Here is a 22,918-nt window from a genome sequence, read left to right on the forward strand (position 1 = left end):
ACTACAGCTAGTCCCTGATACAGTTGTAAACTGTTAGGGTTTATCTTGGGTTTTACTTTGTGACTACTACAAACTTTTATTAAAAACATGTATTTCGCTGCATTTGGTTCCAAATGTTTTCTACTGCAGACCTAACTGTACAGTACAAGTTTACCTCCTCTATGTTTGTATGCCTGGCCTGGTACTGGGTGAACTCTCTCGGGTAACCTTTTCCAGCTGCTCTCCTACTTTTAGTGTCCCATCCCCAAAAAGGATAAAAGAATACCCTCCTGCAGCCCTTTCTCAATGATCCTGGACAGCTGGAGCCGCAGCCACTCCTGAAACTTCTGTAGAAAAAAAAATAAAAATGTATATTTTTTTGAACAGGAAAAGAAAGCAGTAAACTCTGCATGTGTAAGAACAAGAAGACTGGCATCTAACTTATCTGAAAACTGAAGCGATTTCCTCCCAAGGTATTCCTAAACCTGTCCTGGAGGCACACATTAAGAGTTTTTAAAGTTACTTTCGCTTGTGCGTAAGGCTGAGAGAGAAGTATAGCGGAACCCATTACTGTTGCCGTGATCAGTTACAATAGAAATAAATAATTCATGATGAAGGAAATTACTCTAATTAGCAGGCAGTTCAAGTCCTTTGATAAAACTGAAGTCTAATTCTGTGAAGGGCAGGAAGTGCTGTCATCAGTCAGCCCTGAAAAGATTAGCATCTATTATGAATGATGTTAGGCACCCTAGTGAAGCCATGTGTGTCCTGGAGACAAACTTAATATGTTGGAAAATGGGACAAAGTTTGTCTCATGAACACACCGTGACTCCTACTGGGCCATTGTGTGCAGGTACAAGCAAACAGCCATGCTACTGTCATTCTCCCCCTGTCCATCATTCTGACAGCTGTGAAAATACATTTTTCATGCAAAGTAAGGAATGAGCCGAAAGCACTTTGTTTAGCAGCACACTGTGTCATATTCCGTTGAGCCTCAAATAAAAGGCCCCTAAATACAATCTCCATCTTTTATGATGCAGAGTGTTGTTTCATTTTTATAAATCGAGGAAGGCTAGTAGTTCATTAACGTAATCTAGCAAAGTCTATTTGATAAGAGTATTTAAAAAAAAAAAAAAAAAAAATATTATGAAAACCTCTATGACAATTACTCAAAATAGAGAAAGCGCTATTCTGTTTTTTATAAATCCATGGTGCCTGTAAATGACCATTAAAAATGTGGTTAAACATTTTAGCAGATAGCAATGAATAATTCCTGTGTAAAAGTAATTAATACCACTGTGTCACCTGAACATTAGTGGGTGTGAGATGCTGCCATTCTGAAGTGCACTGGGAAAGATAACAATAAATGGCTAATAATAATGCTTAATGAGATTGATTTAAATTGATTTGTTATGAAAAATTAAGTAGCAATGGGTGAATGTAGGCGATCTAATAAGAGATTAATTTTAATAGAAATGAAATGCTGTAGGGTTTTAAAACACAACTGGGACTAACATGAAGTACTAAAGAACAATTAATAAGGAATGCAAAATGAATTCTGAACAGGCATCTTTAGATAATTACATGAAAGAAATACAAGTTTAAATACAAATGTATGTGTGCAATATATATTTTAAATAACTATGGGAATTTGAGACATTTAAAATAGTGCATACATTAAATAATAAATTATGAATTAAAATGGTTTACTAAGAAATGATGAGCTGTGTTCTGCTCTAAAAAAAAAAAAAAAAGTTCTCAACTGTATATAAATGTTAAAGAAATGTTTTAACATGCTGTGAAATTCTTTTCAGCCTGAAGTTAAAGATTCAGTTAGCCTGTTCATTTGTTATGCACACACCAGTGTGAATGAAGTCAATGTGAAGTACCAGCAGAACGAAAAGCATTATAATTACACCACACCTAAAAGATTATTTTTATTATTTATTTCTTAGCAGATGCCCTTATCCAGGGTGACTTACAATTGTTACAAGATATCACATTATTTTTTACATACAATTGCATTTTTTTTATACACATTATTTTTTTACATACAATTACCCATTTATACAGTTGGGTTTTTACTGTAGCAATCTAGGTAAAGTACCTTGCTCAAGGGTACAACAGCAGTGGCCCCCACCAGGGATTGAACCCATGACCCTTCAGTCAAAAGGCCAGAGCCCTACCCGCTACTCCACACTGCTGCTTCTTGGAGCTGATGAAACTCTATCAGAACCTGCTGGGTAAAAAGAGGAACGAGTTGATGGAAAGATTGGAAAATGTACTACAGAAACTGCAGACCACTGCTTCTCAAGTAAGTGTTTAGGCTTCAAAATGTATACTTACTGTAGCAGGGTAACAATTATTACAAACATACAATTGAGTGTTTTGTATTAATTGCTGATTTTGAACAAAGGGTAACAATGGTGTTTTTTTATACTTATTGGGACAATATATTAGCAAAATGTCCAATAATTTTCGAAATTAATAATTTCCTCATATTCATTATATCAGCATTATTACTTGTTATAGGAATGTGAGCACACCACCCCAGAGAACCCAAATTCATTAAATACATTAAACAGAAGCCCAAGGCTTTCAGACACATGTTTTAAATTAAAATACCACTGAAGCTCAATTAGGGTCTGTTATTATGACTACTCAGGTGGAGGATTTGAAGGCAAAGCTTGTGATTCAGGAAGTGGAGCGTCACCTGAGAAACAAAGACATGGAGGCGTTCATTGCTAAGATAGGACAGCAGACAGAGCAACTGAACCAAGACAAAGCCATTGCCGATGCAGAGGAGCAAAGGGTATATTCCACTGTGCATTTATCAACACTCATGAGTGACATCGAGGGCATGTTGTCAGAGTTCAGCCCTATCATCTCATTTATTCTGAATAAATAAATATTTAACTCAAGCTTTTAGGCATTGATATGCCCCGCTCCTTCTGTTTCTTTTTCAAACCTCTATGGGATTTTTAGACTGTCCAACCGAAATGATGCTGTTTCTTTATTATACGTATTGGGGAATGTATTGTTTAACAAAGCCTTGTACCTAACCCTGAGGTAACACTTGACCCCTACGCCTGGGTCTTATTTGTCAACATGTGACTCTCCATTTTAGTTTAAGGTTGTCTTTAGCATTTTGGTTGGTGAAAACACTGCCTGGCCCTTTTCTTTCATATTAATGCAAATGAGTATTACAGGATAAAGTGGCAGCAGTATATCTTGACAAAGTATGTCGCTGTGACGTCTGTTTTTCAGGTTGCAGCCATCCAGGCAGAGGTGACAAAGCAGCTGCAGAAATCTGAAGAGAACCTTGTGAAGGCCGAGCCAGCCCTAAATGCCAACGCCGCTCTGAATACCTTGAATAGAGTATCATTGGCTAAGTCTGCTCAAAGAAACACCATTTTGTTTTAACCTTTGTGTAAAATAATGTATTTGTGCGTTACATTTTTCTTTGCAGTTAAACCTTACTGAGCTTAGAACTTTCCCCAACCCCCCTGCTATTGTAACCAACATGTCCGCTGCAGTTTAGTGCTGCTGTCTCCTGCTGGAAAGATCAAAGCTGAAAGGCAGCTAAAATGTACATGAGCGAGGTAACCGAACCATAGGGCGAAGAACTGTGTTTATATACAATAGCAGCAAAAATACTGGGATTCACTGAAGAGCAGTTTGGGTAACATGTTACATTGGATGTCTTATGCTAAGCTTCATGAAGAGAAAGGGAAAATACCTGAAATGATCAATTGTTCAGATTGAACAGAAATGTGTATGTGAAAACAGTGTACAGATGGGGGTAGTGGAATTGGAGAGTTGTAGCTGAGAAGCCAAGGGTTGCTGAAGAAGACAAAGCTGTGGAGGGTTGGATGTGAAAGGTGACCATCTGGACAGGCATGCTTATTTATATATAGGGTAGTTCAGAGGAATCCTAATGCAGGAGCTGGGGGAGCTTCAAAGAACTTTGATACCAGTGGGCTCCCATTAGCTGCTTAATCAATCAGGAGACTATTTGTCTGTTCTCACATGCTATCCGTGCTTGAATGTTTCCATTATGATCATAACCATAGGAGATGTTATAGGTTTATATTTCTTATTTTTGAATTCCACTGCCTGACTATGGTGGTATCTAAGAACAGAGCAGTGGACACTGTGGAGTGGCTCACAGTGTTTAAACAGGTTTTGTGTAATTCTAATGGTTTTCTTTGTTGCCCAGGTAAATGATTTTTTGGAAGCTCTTATTCATTTTGACAAGGAGCAGATCCCTGAAGGTACAGAGTTGTTAAGGAGGAGTATCTCTGGGACCCTGATTTTATCCCTGAGTTTGTGTGGACAAAGTCCTCTGCTGCTGCGGGGCTCTCCGCTTGGGTTATCAATATAATATGCTTCCACAAGGTAGGTACTTTTATTATAATAATGTAAGCTTACTGTTATAGAGCACAGTCAGGCATTTGTAGATCAAAGACCGTGTAAAATAGAACGCAAAAAAACAAGAAACAGTCATGCGCACTCATTATAATACCTGAAAGAAATCCTCTAAATCACTACGTTTTTTAAATGCCTAAATATTGTAGTTGTAATAAAATATTAATATTATAAATTCCAGTATATTGTTTATTTAAAGATAGTTTAGATCTGCTGCCATTTGAATCAATTGAACAGACCCCTTTCTGTGAAACAGGTTTTGAATACAGCAGTTCATATTTAGAAATATTGTGATTTAATCCTGTACAGAGTCATTTTTCATTGTGTGTTTTTTACAAGCATGATCTCATTTATTACAGGTAGATGGAAAACTTACTCAAAAGTGCACATGCTCATTAAAAAATAAGAGGCACAATGCATCTTCCTGGAGCATAATTAATGTCTGTCGGGTTGCATAATTGTTCATTTTTGTCATAATGAATATTACTGTTTTTCATTTCTCCTGTTACTCTGCATGCCTGTCACACTGACACCACCAAAAGATGTATGTAAGTATTTCCCTAATTTAATGCACTGTTGCTTTGATACTTTTCAGAAAGTTTGACTTACAAGTGCAAGTAACAGCAATAAGTGAAACCCTTGCATACTGTGGCCATATCCCAATAGGATTGTTGATTTATTTTTTGCAGCATTTCGCTAAGTTATGAACGAAACATTTCCACTTGAAGGAAACATATTACTACTAACATGACATCAAAGTGTTTAAAATTGATATACATAACTCAGTGTTGGGCTATGGGTATATAGGTTTTGTTCCACTCCCACCACAGGGCAGCAGATGTGTATAGGGGTGCTACGATCGGATATGTTAATAGTACAATTTGTCTTTTAAATATAAACTTTATTAAACATTCACTTCAGAAGTTGTAGCCACAAAACTTTGAGTGGTTTCTTTATAACTGCTCTGTAGTTAAAAGGGATGTAAAAACGAATCTTCTTAAAGTGTCTTATTACAATCCAATGCCAGGTGTATTGTGAAGTGGAGCTCAAATGACGCAAACTATCTCAGGCCAGCATGGACCTGGAGGACGCGGCAGAAAAACTGGAGGTCATTCTGAGAAAGCTTTGCAGGGAGTATGGTGTATTTCCACTAAGCAGCAGTGCATTTTAGTACCTGACATTTAATAATGAAGGCAAAGTAGACCATTATTACAGAACATGTATTCTTTCACTGTTTTTCATGACAGTGTTTCACTTTCTGTGAATATGTAAGTAGGCTTTCTGCATTTCTGATTTGTTCTTCGAGGCTGGTAATAGTTGCCATTTTAATTCATATCTTGTTGTTTTTCATTTATGAAAGGGTATTTCAAATAATGTCCACCAGAAGATGGGAAGGAACAAAATGCAAAAAAGAAAAATATAAAGTCTTTAGTGACAATGTTTTAATTTAAAGTGTAATTGTTTCAGAAAATATAATTGAACAGCCTTGAAAGCTTTAGATTTAATCAGTATTAGCAATTCTAAAGTGAGATTCTTCCTTTTACAATACATAATAAAACCCCTGTTATTATGATACTTTGTTAAGATATTTTGTGCAGATAGACTAATATGATACTACTGTGTCTATTGCTAATACTTGTATATTGCTACACTTTGAAATGCAATATCCTTTCATATTTAAGGCAATTAAAATAATATAGTGTGTTGCTGTTTTCTTTGGGGGTTTTTGGGGGTTTTTTGTCCTTGAATATTGGCATATGATTTTAATACTGTGTGACGCAAAAGTGGCAGTATGGAATATATATGGAATGTATATTTTATTTCTGCTTTAGTTTTATTTTTGGTGCATTTAAAATTCTTCTGGTAGGGAAAGTTAGTTCCTTAAAAAGAAATTCATTTTTCTGGTTGGCATAATAAGCATGACTTCCAGCTTCTGGTATTGAGGTCTTGGGTAGATTACCGAGGAATATACCAAATTAACCAATGCACCAACACCAGATTTCCATTTATTGATATTTAATGGTTTAGCTGTAGACTGTGCGGTTGAGCTCAATGAAGGGCATGAATATTGCAGACTTTCAGTCAAATTAGAATTGTTTAACCATCAGCTCAGCAATAGAAAAAGGTTCTATATTCTCACACCAAAATATTATTGTTGACATTTTATTTAACTTTTTTTTTCCTCATAGTGCATATTCTCTAACTTGTTATATATATATATATATATATATATATATATATATATATATATATATGTGTATGTGTGTGTGTATAGATAGATAGATAGATAGATAGATAGATAGATAGATAGATAGATAGATATCTCTGGGAATCTGTCCACTGCAGGGTCCTAAAAGACTTAGCTATTTTAATTTGTAAAATAATTTAATTTGACCATTGAAATCCAGTTTAATTTGGAGTATAACGTAAGTTTTAAAATGAACCTGGTGATTAAGAACCAATGTACTGGTCATTTAAGAAGCAGGACTGTGAGGTAATTAACTGGCATGCATAAAGATTCATGCTTTATACTAAGATTTTAATTCCGCACATAAATGTTCTTGATGTAGGCAGCATTTAATCACCTAGCTGACAGGAGTAACTACTTTCATTTAACCTTGACTGAAGATCATGAATTCTAACAGGTTTAATTGGTTACATCATTTAACAGAATGAACAGAGCAAATTTTCCTCAATTCAGAGGCTCTGATTGACATACAGCGGCAGCAAGGCCTTGTACAATTAAAGCTGATCTGTATTCCTGGCCCTGGCAGCAATTGCCATAGTGATGTGACACTGTTTGATCATCACAGCATAGAGACTTCATTGAACTTCACCTTGTTTTGAAAAGGCTGCTTCTTCAAATAAAATAAAAAAAAATAAAGATTCAGGGGCTAAGCATAGCCTTTTGGGATGTTGCAGTAAACTGCACCTGCAAAGTTCCCCTCAAAACCTTGTTCTATAACTAAAACCGCTTAAAGAGCTATAATATAATTTCAGACTTAATAAAAATGTATTTTAACTATGCAAAACAATATATGATTATGTATCACTGGTAAGATGGAAATAAATAACAATTCTCATACTTACAAATACATGTTTTTCCATTTAATAATATTATATACATACAGTATACAGATTTAATATACTGAAACTAGTAAATCACCTTGATTTATAGGGCTTTATTTACAAAATGTTTGGTGTGGTGCAAAATCTTATTCTGTGTATCCATTTTATTTACTAGCTTAGCTCATTAGATAATAGACATACATTAACATATATTACAATAATGAAAATAAAACAACAGAATTAAAATCCCAGCATGTGATTAAATTACAGATCCAACAAATTTGGATTTAATGGGTCTCAGCCTCCTGGAGTGTAATCTTGCTTGTAACAATATCTTGTTCTTAAACTTTACAGTACTGTAGATTATACAATGTATCTTGTGAAGCATATAGAAACAATGTGGGTGCCCTTGAATTACTATTTAATATTAAAGCTAACTTTTTTTTTTTGGAAAAGAAAAAAGGTAGAAACTTTTCCTTTGAAAAAAAGCTTAGTAAATCTGAATGCAAATTCTTCAGATCCTTTACTCCCATTGCAGTCCTCGAGAGAAGCTTTACAAATATCTGGACAGGATTACTCTTGCTCTGAATCTACTGCTCTGACATATCATAAAGCAATACACTTGTAGAATAATACTGGTAACCTGTGATCAGCACAGCTGTCCTCATGTTTGTATGCTGTTGATAGAAACTGATTTGCTTTCTGTTAGTTATTTATTTTTATTTAAAGGAACTAGACACAAGCCTGGCTACCTTAACAGCTGCCTTTGAGAAGGCTATAGCTGAGAAAATCCGCTGTCAAGATGAATTGAATAGAACTAACAAGACCATTGAGCTGGCCAACAGATTAGTGAAAGCACTGGCGGTGAGGCCCTTCAGGGCAGGCTAATGAAGCAGTCTGCAGCAAGCACTCCTTTGTTAGACACTGCTGATCTGACAATAACTTCAGCACTTACCAAAGAAGCTGATGAGCTGAAGAAAGATAGATTACTGTTCATTTATACCTTGATAGTAGAAATGTTTCTTGACCTTTTCCTGTTCCATTGGTTTAAAAGAATATTAAAATGAAAACCGCTTCATGTTAATCTATGTCATACATCCCCTAAGGAGGACCAACATCCTCAGGTGCTATAAAATGTAGTCCGACTACGCCAGTCCTGTGCAAATAGCAACAGGACAGTATTTATAATTTTGTTTAACCCACTTTCTTTGGTCACACAGGTTCGAGGCATCCACAAAGGGGACCAGCAGCAGAACACACCAAACAAGAAATCTGGTAAGTAATCAATTATGTTTATTTGGTATACAGCAATGATAAAAAAAGGGTCATAAATAACTAAGAAGCAGTTAAACTACAATTTCTACTAACCAGTTCTCCAAAGTCATCGGTACCGGACGTGGTTCCAATTTCCTGTTCCCCCAATTTAGCAATTTGTTTATTCAAATTTACCTCACCCACAACAGGGGGCGCCACTCCACCACCGAGCCCAACCTACAGACTAAGGCAGTCTAGACGGATAGTCCTCCGTTGCCGTTGCTGATGCCCCTCCACTGGTCAGCCTTCAACAAGGTAGGGCTTTGCGTTGCACACAGCACACCAGCAATGGTCCGATGCCACCTCACATATTGAGAGGATAGTTGTCCCACTTTGGCCCTCCAACACAGGATAAAAGAAGGACAAATAGTGCAATTAAAATCCTTACTCCAGTTCAGGGAGACTGTGTGTCTAATAAATACTAAACCAATTTATCGCTGATAAACATCGACACATCAAAATACATAAACAAGCGAAGTATCCCTAAAAATAGTACTAAAAACACTAAAATCATCAGTTAACTGGATACATTATATTCATAGATAAAACAACAATTAAAATGATAATCTATTTAAAACCAATACTAATGTAATAGAAAATTGGGTACATATGAAAAGACCAAGGGTTAACTATACTTATACAATCAGCACCATCTAACTAAAGTGCAAGTTACTTAACTCTTTCACTAAACAAATAATTCCACACATATAAAGTCACTCGTATTTGTGCAATTAGTGCCTCTATCAACAGGGTGCATAAGACAGACAAGAAGTTGCATATATATGCAATAAAACACAAGTGTAGTCAGTGATCTCCACAATTTATCAAACAGACTAGAAAATACATATGCTTGTGTGGTGACACGCAGACGTAATTAAATTGCAATGTACTTAACTCTTCTTTAACCATCTGTAATGTCCACTGCTCCTCTTCCACCTTTCAGCTGTAATTATAGTTCTCCTGGTTTCGTCTCTCTGACGCACCCCGCCACTTGCTTCTGCTTGCTGATCTCAGCTGCAGCTACCCAAGCACTGGTTCTCTGCCTGTCTTCACCATCAGGTCGGATCCCAGCTGCTTCACTCTCGCTCCACTTTTACCCTGTTGGCTTTCCTTCCTCCCTCTTGTTCTAGTCTCTCTGTCTTCGGTCTCCCAGCTCTGCTCGTTCTCCAGGCTCTCCTCGGTCTCTCTCTGCTTCCGAGTCTGCTTCCAGATCTCCTCTCGAATCTGTCTCTGGAATCTCTGCCCGTTCTCCGGGGCTCCCTCCGATCTCTCTCTGCTTCCGAGTCTGCATACAGCGTTTATATGCAGTGGTTCAATTGGCCGCACCTGTAAGCAATCTGCATTAATTTATTAACGTCCCATTTCTCACAGCTACGTTCTGTGTTCGTGCTCTGGGTGAAAACAAAAACATCTCAAATCATACCGTGCTCACACAAAATAGTCTCCTTAAAACAATCAAAACAGTGAAACAATAGCAATAGTGCATGACAATAATAATAATAATAATAATAATAATAATAATAATAATAATAATAATAATAATAATAATAATAATATTACGAAAAAGAAAACAATTCATTATCACAAAAAACACAAATATATAATAAATCTTAGTCACCCGTGACACACTTCCCTGTTAATTTTGTCGCTGTCCCCAGTGACATCTACCACCATCGTCAGGGTCCTTACTCTCAGTGCCTGGCTGGTGGTCTCCCTTGATTCCCCAGGCAACAATGGGGCATCCCTGGCAGTACGGTCATACCTCATCTTGGACATATCAGCAGCTAATTCTGACCGCTTCCCTGCTTTCTGGTAAGCACCCAGCAATTTCACATGATGGGATTTAACCCATTCATTCCGATTCCTCTGGACCTCTATTTCAGGGACACCAAGCAGCACATCGGTAGGAAGGCGGGAATTTCTCCAGAACATTAGAAAGAAAAGCATATACCCTGTGGTCTCATGAACAGTACTAATATACACATGTACCAATTCTGCTTTTCTACCTCTTAGGTGCCCAATAGTACCAGTAGTGTCTGATTAAATCTTTTGCATAAGCCATTTCCCTGCAGGTGGTAAGGGGTGGTCCTGCTCTTTCGCACACCATAATACTGACACAGCCCTCGAATGAAGTCAGATTCAGAATTCAGCCCTTGGTCTGAATGGAACCTAGGACACCCAAATGGCTGAATCTCAGGTTGGAATGGCTCAAGAGAATCTAGTAAATAAATCTGTAACAACTACAATATACGGATAAGCATCCATGGGCCTACCCAGAGATAAAAAGTCCATTGCTACTACTTGCAATGGGGCAGTGGTTTGAATGGGTATCAATTTCACCCTAACGTCCGGTCGAGCCTTCCATAAATTACAACGGTTGCAGCGAGAGTGCTAAGTCTGTACATCCTTATCCATTTGGGCCAAAAGAAGCTTCGTCGTACTACAGACAATGTCTTATCTACCCCCAAATGGCCAATATGAGTGTGGTAAGCTTCCCACACCTCTTCTCTACTCTGCTCTGTGGTAAGCACTTGTAGTCGTACCTCATGAGTATTGCGATCCTGGACTTGTCTGCACAACACTCCATCCTGATGGACTAGGCACTTCCACTGCTGTAACCAACTCCTCACTAAGGGGGCATCTTGTTTACGCTCCTCTCCAATTGGGGGGCTGTGACAGAAATACAATGAGTTCTGGTGATAAATCTTCCTCCCGACCTGTGAGGGCGCTAAAGAACGGGAGGAGAAGTATCTGGAAGGGCTGGCCTGACAGTTCGTTTCCGGGACCGGGAAGTGGGTCAGCCTGGAAGGAAGCGAGACTCTGTTGTAAGACCGTATTGATTTGACAGGTAAACGAGGGGCAGCTGCAAGTAATAAGGCAGCTGCAACCGTTTACCTAGATATCATGCGGGATTACATATAGGGGCCAGGGTAACGCTGTTCTTTTCCTTCGTTTGGGTTAAGCCAAGGACCGAGAAGGACGAAACAGTAAAGTACTGTGATACTCTGTAAAGAGTTGCGTGTGTGTGTGTTTGTGTTTTGTTTAAATCACTGAAAAAAAATAACTGTCTGTGTTTTTGCAACCACCAGACAGCTAAAGCACATCCGGAGCTGTCGCCTTGGGCCAGCACAAGCCGGATCACCACCTCACAAACTGTCACCGAATAAAAAGTGTATTCACTCACCACCAGCACGACTGCACGCACCCGAGACGGGTGAACGTGTTTTTGTTGTCTTTATTTCAGGACTGTAACCTGTCTTTTTCATCCCCGCGCTCTACACATCGTTGTGTATTGCTGGGGTTTATTATTTACTGTCCCTAGACCAGGAAACAAAATAAATAAAAACATTTGTCACTGGATTACCGTTGTCTGCCTGTCACTCCTGCACCGCATCACCGCTACACCTGTTCCCCTTACTAACCACTTTGCCACAGGGGCCATCCACGTTCCACGTACACCCTCAACTGTTGTAGCGCGGGATCTCTCTTTTGTTCCTGTTGCCACTTACTCGGTTTCCACCCCCAATTTGGCACTTCCTATTCATATCTGTATTTATGTTGGTTTCTTTCGGTTTGTTTGTCCAGTCCGAGAATGTCCGCTGGGTGCACTGTGTTGCTCAGTATCATGAACAGGAGCAAACCCTGTGTGGGGATGTGCTGCTAACGGCAGCTTTTATATCCTACACTGGTTCCTTCTCCAAGAGGTACTGTCATGAGCTCGTTGAAAACCTCTGGATGCCCTATTTGAGGAGCCAAAAGGTACTTTTAGGTATTATTTCAGAAAGAAATACAGTAGTAAAGCCAATATCTAACTGTGATTGTTAAAACATTCAGTTTACTCCAATGCACTTTTTGGTATGCTTTGCAGAAGAAAAGATACAGATAAAGAGAATACATACAGTAACCTTGAATTTAAATCCTAAAGGTGCCCAGAGAAAAATAATTGAGCATCACCACTGCTGGCTGTAGTATCTCAGAGCGAAAGGTCTTGACTGCTCTGTGGATGGATGTGTTTAAATACTCCTCGTTAACACATAAATCACACCACTTGCGCATACAGACTGACAGCCCATGATGCAAACTGTTTGTGAAAGATTCTGATCATTATGTAGATTTCCTGTTTGCTGTGACTCAGACTGATTCTAATTAGCTTCTCTGTTACTCGAGGTCCCTGTTCCAATGACTGAAGGTCTTGATCCAGTATGCATGCTGACCGGTGATGCTACCATTGCGAAATGGAACAATGAAGGCTTGCCAAGTGACAAAATGTCCACACAGAATGTCACTATTCTGACTAACTGTGAGCGCTGACCTCTCCTGATTGACACACAGCTCCAGGGGATTAAGTGGATAAAGATCAGATATGGCTGTGATCTGAAAGTCATCAATTTGGTCAAAAAGGGTAAGAAAGTGTTGACCACTGGAACACTACCAGTATGAAAATGAAGTCCAATAAAGATCTCAAAGAACCATGGGGGGGTGACCTGACCTTTTACCCTTGATTGTGGGAAGAAACAAAAGCATTTGATAATGACAATTTATTTAGCAGCTGCTAAGACACTTGTCTAATTGACCAAGACGTTTAGTTTTTCTTAGATATCGGTATTATTATTCAGTAATGAATGAGTTATTAAAAGTGGTTATTTTAACTTTGGTTTTCTCCACAAGCGCTTGGTTACCACACAGAGCATTATGTTATTTAGTCTTCACAGACACATGCATCCAAGCATGTATTTCTTGGTAAATGTCACGGAAGGGGTGCAGTGTTTAGGATTGACAGCACTGCCGTCTCTACGATAACCCAATATATGTGCCTGAGCCCTGACCTATATGTACTATACTCATTAAGTCTTTTTTAATGGCCTTATTTTGAAAAATAGACAACAAACGAGCTTGCCATATTTTCAACTTTACTTGTGCTGTCATTTGATTCCAGTGCCACAGCTAGAGGAAGGTCAACAGATATGTTACTGACTTAGGAATTTAGAATTATAAAGGATACAAAGTTGAAACGATTTTGTTTGTAATTCTCCTGATTTTTTTATTTTTTTTTCAGTTAGAGCTCACCAAGCAGCAGATTTATTTTAAAATTGAGCTGAAGTTTCTCGAGGATGAGTTGTTGACCCGACTTTCAGAGACCGAGAGCAACTTCTTAGGAGACAACCTTCTGGTAGAGAAACTAGAAACAACGAAGCACACCGCTGCTGAAATCGAGATGAAGGTAAAATTGCAATAACTAGAACATTCATCAGCAGTAATCATTCACTGTAATCATTGGCTGTCCTTTACATAAAACAGCTTCCATCACTACCACCTACACTTCTATTGAACTTAACAGCACTACAGTGTCAGCCCCAATCTGCAATTTGAGACTGATTTTGCTTCATTTGTTGGTTTTAGTTCATGCCAGGGCTCTAGCTGATGCTTTTTTTTCCTGGTTCGATCACTTTCTTATTGTAAGAATCTGAGACAAGCATGGCAGCTAATATGAAAAATAATGATACCAAGCAGTTATATGGAGCATAGCGCTCCATACTGAGATTGTGTACAGTATCAAACTGTATCTCGGAAAATCATGCTCCAAGTATGTAATTGTCGTGCATTGGTTTTAGGATCAAAAACATTCTGATTTTACATGTGTTTTTACAGGCGTAGAAAAGTAAAGGAACCAATGACGTTTAATGTAAGTAGATACGTGAGCTTCATGGTATATTTGAGTTGTTTAAGCAGTCATCCCTATGCTGAATGACAGGATATGAAACACATCTGGTGTGTTATCCAGGATTATTGATGGTAACATGATGGAATGGATCCAATGTGCAATGGTCTTAATTCTTGAGTACTGCCAAATCTTTCTGTACATAGCATTAAGCTACTGCATGAAACTGCCTCAAACACTGCCCCTCTTAATTAAAATCATCATCAAATCCATGTTTGGAATGCTGCTAAAATAATAATATTTTCATGCATTGATCTTATGAATTACAAGAAATGAACTTGGCAGGGGAAAAAAATACCATGAAATATACTTGTACTGTGCCAGACCGCATTTTATTTGTGAATTGAGCACCCCTGCAAACAATAAAGACCAAAGTTGTTCTATTGTATTTGTTAACCATTGTAAAGTTTAGATTCTTTTTTGAAGATTAATGTAATATTAGCATTACAGTATATGAGGATTTTGTTTTGTAATGCCTGTCTCTGTTTAGAATTAAATTTGAGACAGAACATAAACAAAATACTTATGTTTTGCAGACACAGATTTAATATAATCATAGATTTAGTTTTCAAGAAAAACAAACAAAAAAAAACAAAAAAAGGAAATAATGAGATTAGTGTTTAACTTAAATGCGTTGTACTGGCTTGTCTAAATGTTTGTGTCATTAGCTTAGCATGTGCTAGCCATCAATTAAGAACATTTTGAAGATGTCTTTTGAATGTTGCTGCTTTACATGTGAAATACTCTCAGTTTCTAATATACATTTCTTAATACTCTTTGGTAATATGAGTCATAAAGTGTCTTAATTACTTAACGATTTCATGGTTTTGTAAATGTTGTGAGACAGCAGGGAGGGGGTTAAAACCTCCCTGCACAGAAAACATGTAAAAATGCACACTGGTTTTAGTTTAATTGTATTTGTTTGTTTAATTTAAATTGGTTAATTGTTTTATTGTTTAATTATCCCCTGCACCTGGTGGTTATTATTAAATTAGGACCAGGTGCAGGGTATTGAAGGAGTGAAGCCAGTGTGCTCCTGGGGCTGCTGAGTAGAAGGAAGCAGGAGAGGTGCTTTGCTTCTGAGCAGTCCGGAGAAAAAGGTACAGTTTAAACCTGTTAAGGTTTGGGGCAGGTAAACGGCTTAGCCGTCCTGCGAGTGAGTCAGGTTCCAGTGTGTATAGTAAGCGCTCCAAAAACGGAGTTTGTTTGTGTTTTGTTTGGTTTGTAATTAAAAAGAGCGCAACCGCGCGTTTAAAATCAATTTCTGTGTGCTGGGTCGTAGTTTTTTAAAGGGGCATGAACCCGAGTGAGTGGCAAGCTCGCTCACAATGTGTATTGACTTTTTTTTAAAGTTTGTTATGTCCTTATCAAATACAATGTATTTTGCCTTCGTACCTGCTTGAGAGAACAACACAATACTTAAGTACATTGTTTTTGTTGATCGGAATTGAGAAACACAAATTTAATTTTTCTAAACACCTCAATAATCCGTGGCAAACAGTACTATGACAATATTCCTTGTGTCTAACAAATTACTATGTATTATGTGTTGTAGATTCTGGAAGCGAAGGTTAATGAAGTAAAAATTAATGAAGCACGTGAGCACTACCATCCTGCAGTGGCAAGGGCCTCTCTGCTCTACTTCATAATGAATGATCTCAATAAAATCAATCCAATGTACCAGTTCTCACTTAAGGTAAAATTCCATTTCCAGATTACTGCCTGGTCTTCAAATACGCATTTATTCCCAGGGAATATCTATATTGCTAGTCATTTTCTTCCTCTTTAGGCGTTTAATGTTGTGTTTCACAAGGCTGTGCACCAGGCAGAACCCTCTGATGTCCGGAGGAGGGTCAATAACCTCATCCACTGCATTACCTTCTCTTCCTTCAATTACATCAGTCGAGGGTTGTTTGAAAGAGACACTTACCTTCACAGCTCAGTTGGCTTTCCAGGTACAACTCCTCTTGTGTGTGCGAATTGTAGTTTTTATATACCCAATACATCCCCTGTACTGGTCTCTGAAGCATGATGATTTTCTAGGCATTGCACAATGTACTACTGTACAAAGTTTGTCAGACTAAAACTAACAAGAAACTACTCAACAATAATTGAACTAATACTACGAGAAACTACTTGGTTAATATTTTGGTCCATATATAACTGCTTCAAAATCAGGTCCAGAATGTAACTCTTTTTAAATATTGAGACCTTATTGTAACAGCTTATTTAAAGGCCCAATTAAACTTGTAACAGGCAAAAAAGCATTTGATGAAAATAAATTCCTGCAATACATTTTTTTAATTTTTAAATATGGAGAATTTTTATTTTGATACCTTATTGATTTTATAATTAAATCAAAATAATCGAAATACATCTCTACATTCTCCATGTTCTAATGAATCTATTTATATTTTAGTAAAATGTTATTAAGTGGGCTTTAGTCATTGCTTGGAATGGTTGACTTTTTTTATGTAGCTATTAATGATGAACAAAGAAAGTGATGCCCGTGAACTGGATTTCTTACTCGGATTTAATATTGACCACAGCTACAACAGTAGACTTTCTGTCAAATTCAGCATGGAGTGCCATTAAGGTATACCTTCCATATTTTTTAATGTAGCCTGGTGTTCTTAAGCCCAAACCATTATAATAACGATGAACCTCATTCAAATAAATTGGCCTGTTTTGGCACTGTAGTTGTAATAAGGTACACACTGACTGAAGTAAACCCATGTTCTTCAAACCATTCCTTCCTTAGACTGAGTTTCCTTGATGATTTTCGCAGGCTGGTCAGGGATATTGAGGGGTCTCCCAAACGACAAAGTTATGGAATCCGAGTGTCTGGAAAAGGAAAAGTTTCCTCAAGAGTGGATGACTTGCGCGCTCAGGTAGAATGAACATGTGTGATCCGCACTTTTAAATATTCTTCATCAATAAGGATGTTTTAGGTTGCCTTTCCTTGCAGTGGTATAATGTTAATATTAGATTTCTTAACATTTATTAATATTTTTTCTATCAGAAATTTTGTTGCAGAGAAGCTTGGAACAAAATACACTGAAGAGCATAAAAAAAGTTTGCTAAATCATTCAAGGAGAGCGGCCCGGCATCCCCATTCTGTCTCCAGGAGTGGACCCATTGACAGATGTTGAATCACTTGGTAAGATCCCAATAAATATATATATAAAAAAAGAAGCCATCATTCTATTAATAGCCATTTCAAATGTCAATTATTATTCTGTATTGTTCATAACAGACGTCAATCGATTAAGGGTTCAGTGTCTAATTCAAATAGCAAAGGTTACAAAATATACATGTGACCTGGACACGCCTGCTAACCGGTATGTGACTTGTTAATGAGGGCAGTAATAGAATAGGGGCACACCTTTTCTCATGGAATTCCTCCTTTGTGACTTGGACATACTCTATCATTATTGAGATTGATGGCTTGTAACCCTATCAGTTATCCTTCAGGACCATTTGGAAAGCTTCTGGGGGTAATAGACAATCTGGTACTGACAAGGAGAAACTAGACAAGTCCATGTCTGCAGAACAATGCATCTTGTGTGGCTCTTATTTACTGCTTCAAATCTGCAGCATTGAAGATCATTATATAAAATACCAGTCCATTAGTGTACAGCTACTCTCGTCTTAAATCTTTAGCAGAGCTAATGCAGGGGTGAAAAATGAATTGCATTGCATGGTTTTTAAAACGCCTCCTAAAATCTTTCATTGTAAACGATGTCTGTTAAAATGCAGGTAAAAAGCTTGGCTTTCGTAGACCCTGGGAAGCTGCACAATGTGTCTGGGACAAGGTCAGGAGGCTGTGGCTGAATTTATAATACGACAATCCTGAGGTAAATTAGGTACTGTAGAAGAAAGAAATGAAAAGCCACTGTAATGTGCACACCTGGTTCAGCAAAAGCAAGCCACACTCCATTCTGTTTGAGTGGCATCTGAACTTGATTAAGTGCAATAATTGTGCTTGAAGATGCTTCTATTGATTATTCCATAATGCTTGTACTCTGAAATGTGTCATGTTGAAGTGTTGATGTTGCAGTTGACAAACTACATCAGCACAGCGTTTGTTTTTGCATTTAGTTTATTACGCTAATTTGGCAAGTTAACACATAATTGATTTAAATGCAATAGTGCGATCGCTGAAAAACAATAATGAAACTGTGATAACTAGTCTTTGTTTGCAGACAAAGACTGTGATAAAAGTAAACATTCCAAAGATCAATTAATATTGTATCACCTTCACCTACTGCATGTGTGTTTTTTCTTTACAGAAACAAAATTATTAAAGGCAAGACCGGTGGATGTTTTTAAATTTTGTACGTCGGTCATGTTTGTGTGTTTTTCTTAAAGTAGCAAATTTTATAAACAGCTCACCTTTTTTTTTTTTTTTTTTTTTTTTCTAGAATATTCATTTAGTGGCAAAGTGGCTTGAGTGCTGAACCCTCTCCCACCCCTCTGGAGCACATCATTCCACTTGGAGAACGTCATCAAAATCACCAACAAACCACCAATAGGCATGCTGGCCAATCTGCACGCTGCTCTGGAAAATTTCCACCAAGTAAGTGCTTTGAGTTCAGGATGCAAGTATTTATAAGATATAGAATCAGATTAACTAAGCTTGATTCAATGGTGAAAGTAATGTTATCAAGTTGTTTATCTACATTTATTTCTGAATATTGCAGAATCAGATATAGTAAAGTGTGTGTATAGATATATATAGATATATATAGATAATATACACACACATTTTTATAGTCTAGCCTATTTATCTTAAGAACTACTCGTCTGCACCTTTAATTGTTCTGTTCTTACTGTTTTATTGTATTGACTTTTTTTCATATTTACTGCTGGATTCTGTTCTAAACTGACAATGTACTTTTTTTTTTTTTTCACCCTGTGAAGCACTCTGACAATTCTATTGTGAAGGGTGCTATAGTAAAAGATTGATTGATTGGTAGAGCTGAGGCCAGTAGGTAACCTTTTTATCATGGAAAGTTTTAGCTACCTGTGTTTTTATCTTCAGTTAAAATACACAACATAGTGTAAGCAGATGCAAGATGTGTGTACATTCCAGGAAATTTTGGATCAGTGCTCCAGAGAGCAGGAGTTTAATACTATTCTCTTCTCTCTCTGCTATTTCCACACCAGTGTTGCAGAACATACCCCTTCATCACGGGGGACCTCACAATCTCAGTGAACGTTCTCTCCATTTACCTGGAGACAGGTGAGCAGTCAAAGTGCTTTAACCCATTACGATCTGGTAATGAGTAAGTAGTAAATGTAGTACTATTAAATAATGTATTGCTCTCAAATAAGTAAGAATGCCAGTAAGTTAACATTGTTTTTGTGACGAATTTCCCCCCAAAATATTATGCCAGTAATTGTGTTTTTTTTTGTTTTTTGTATTACAATTGAAACCAATGGGAAAGGGGACTTTTTAAAAAAAATAACTGTGCCAAAGGTACCCTGTGAGGACCTTTGCTACTTGTTTGGAGAGGAGATCATGTATGGAGGTCACATCACCGATGACTGAGGCTGTGTCGCACTTATCTTGAGGAATACATGCAGCCGAACCAGGTATTTGAATTTAAACTACAAAACCTTTCTTTAATGGTTACCAGTGGAGCTTGGACAAAAAATGCTCTGATTTGATGTCCTTCATGTCAATGCTTTTTAAAAGACACACATTGTTTGGTGCAGGGAAACGAGACAGGTAAGGTGCATCTCTATCTAGAGTTGGCGTTAGTGCTTTTGTAGTCATTTTAGGTGTTGCCAGGCTTAGAACTCCCCCTACTGGAAGCTTTAGGAAAAGGAACAAAACCAATTTTCAATGATGTGTATGTGTTTATTTTGTCTTCGATGTTAAAGGTAAGAATTAAATAGGAATGTCTTTCAACTCCTGCAAGTCGCCAAACCTATGTTTTTTTCATTTTCGTTTATGCTTTATGTTCTAGTTTGACAGAACTAGCCTTAGCGCCTGGTTTTGTGGTCCTTTCAAACCTAGATTACCAAGGCTACCACAGATACATTGATAGGATGCTGCCTCATGAAAGCCCAGTGCATTATGGACTGCACCCCAATGCAGAACTAGAATTCTTAACCATCACTTCAGACAATCTTTTCCATACTTTACTTGAACTGCTACCTAGAGGTTCTGTCATTGGTGAGGGAGCTACCCAAACTGTGGAAGAACAAGTACAATATTGTAATACAGAAAGCTTGTCCATATATATATATATATATATATATATATATATATATATATATATATATATATATATATATATTATATAGTTTATACTGAGCGATATTAATTAAAATAATTGCTCTGTTGGCAATTCATTAAAAAAAAGCTTTGCACTTTTTTCTCCTATCAGATCACCTTGATTTGAATTATACAGTTATAATAAATCCTATCTATATTCCCCTCTATCTATTTTACATTTGTAAGAGTTGCATGTGTCCAGTATGTACTCTATTTTAAAACCACATCTTGAGTTATGAATAATATTTGATATTTTGCATTGTTGAAAAATGTATATTCAAAATATGTTCAAATCAATTAACAACCAAAGCATTACAGTTCTGTAGAATTGTGCAGTAAGGATATTTAATCAAATTGAATACAATAATCTGAAAACAAACTATTTGCATATGCTCCAATACAAATAAAAATGTTCAGTAACCTGAACTAAAATATAATCTTTGGTATTTATTAAGGTAAGAAATGATCCTTGACAATATTTTGGAGAAACTGTGTGAGGAGTACAACATGTCTGACATTATTTCCAAAAGTGCATAATGCTTCCCTTATAGTTTAGTGTGCTTTCAAGAATGTGAAAGAATGAACACCCTGATGCATGAAATAAGACGCTCACTTAAGGAACTAGATTTGGGACTCAAGGTAGGTTGAGTGTTTTTGTTTTTTTTTCCCCTACCTAGCCAGTTACCATCTGTCAAAACTCAATGAACTTGATTGATCTATTTATTTGCATTATAATTCACACATAACTAACCTGCAGATATATTAAACCCTGAGAAAATGCTGCTTGCATTATTTGTGAGAATAATTGGTGATCTTGTCTAGCCTGCGATGTGAAACGGGTTTGACTAGGTAACTAGCCAATTACAAGCAACAGTAAATGCATTCCAGATAGAATACATGTCAGTTCCAATCTGTCTCATCTTTTAAATTATTCCTAACATTCACTTAAATACATTCACTTAAATTAACCTACACACAAAACAGAAAAAAAGTGATTTACCTTTTAGAAGCTGCTGAAATAACAGAATTGTCAAGTTCAACTTGATGTGTTTTCCCTGCAAGGAATTCACTATTTATCATGTCATCTTATCACAGTCTCATTTGAGCCGCAAAGAGTGCACTTACGCTTTCTTTTGTTAGGGTGAGTTGGCAATTTCCTCAGAGATGGAGCAACTGCAGACAGCTCTTTTCTTTGATAATGTTCCTGACACCTGGACCAAGCTAGCATATCCATCAATGTACAGTCTAGCACAGTGGTAAGTAACATGTCATAAGCGAAACAGCAGCTGTATTACTAGGTGTGCATCAAAAAAGGAAAAATCAATTGTAGAACACTTTTGAATTCTTGTTAAGGTTTACTGGGGTCAAAATAGAACAAGTCATTCTTGTGCATCTAAAATTATATGATGGATTTTAAGATTCATCCCCTCCTACACTCCCAAAAAATTGAATTTTATTTATTTAAAATATTTATTTCCTTTACCTGAATATGATTCTGTATTGTAAGATATATTTATGCTATATTTGATTGACCTGGTATGGTAATTGTTTCTACTTTTGTATTGTTTAATTTGCTATCCTCAGAAAATAAGTTCTGCACTGTGGAAAAAATGCTGAAAAGCATGTCCGTGGCTTAGCATAATGGCTTCATCTTTGGATTACTTTCTCATCACCCCAGGCAACTATTTTATAAAGAATACATCCAAAATTAAACTTAAGTTTGAAATGCTTCGATGAACATTTTGTGACCAATTTTCAGAGTGTTTTTAGGTTATGGATGAAACTAATTTAAAACAGTGGTTCCTAATTTGACTCGGTGATCCAAAGGTACAATGATCTCCTTCTCTGCTGCTGTGAACTAGATACCTGGACCCAGGATCTCTCTCTCCCCAGCGTAGTCTGGATATCGGGTCTCTTCAACCCCCAGTCCTTCCTCACAGGTAGGGAGCAGTGTGGCAGAACTCATTAGTAATTTACTGCTACAGTAATTTTTATAATTACTGCCAGGAGGCCTCATTAAATTTGCTCTAATGAATAAATATTGTATTTCATAGCTTGATTACCAGATCAGCTCAATGCTTGAATGTCATAAACAATTATTTCCCTAAATATTCATAGTCTCA

At 37.1% G+C, this 22,918-nt stretch overlaps 1 pseudogene; it reads left to right on the forward strand.

The window, feature by feature from the left end:
• LOC117426696 (dynein axonemal heavy chain 11-like) overlaps positions 1-22,918 on the forward strand; it is a 74,225-nt pseudogene that overhangs the window by 49,849 nt on the left and 1,458 nt on the right.

The sequence above is a fragment of the Acipenser ruthenus genome, chromosome 11, assembly GCF_902713425.1.
Source record: "Acipenser ruthenus chromosome 11, fAciRut3.2 maternal haplotype, whole genome shotgun sequence".
Lineage (NCBI taxonomy): Eukaryota > Metazoa > Chordata > Actinopteri > Acipenseriformes > Acipenseridae > Acipenser > Acipenser ruthenus.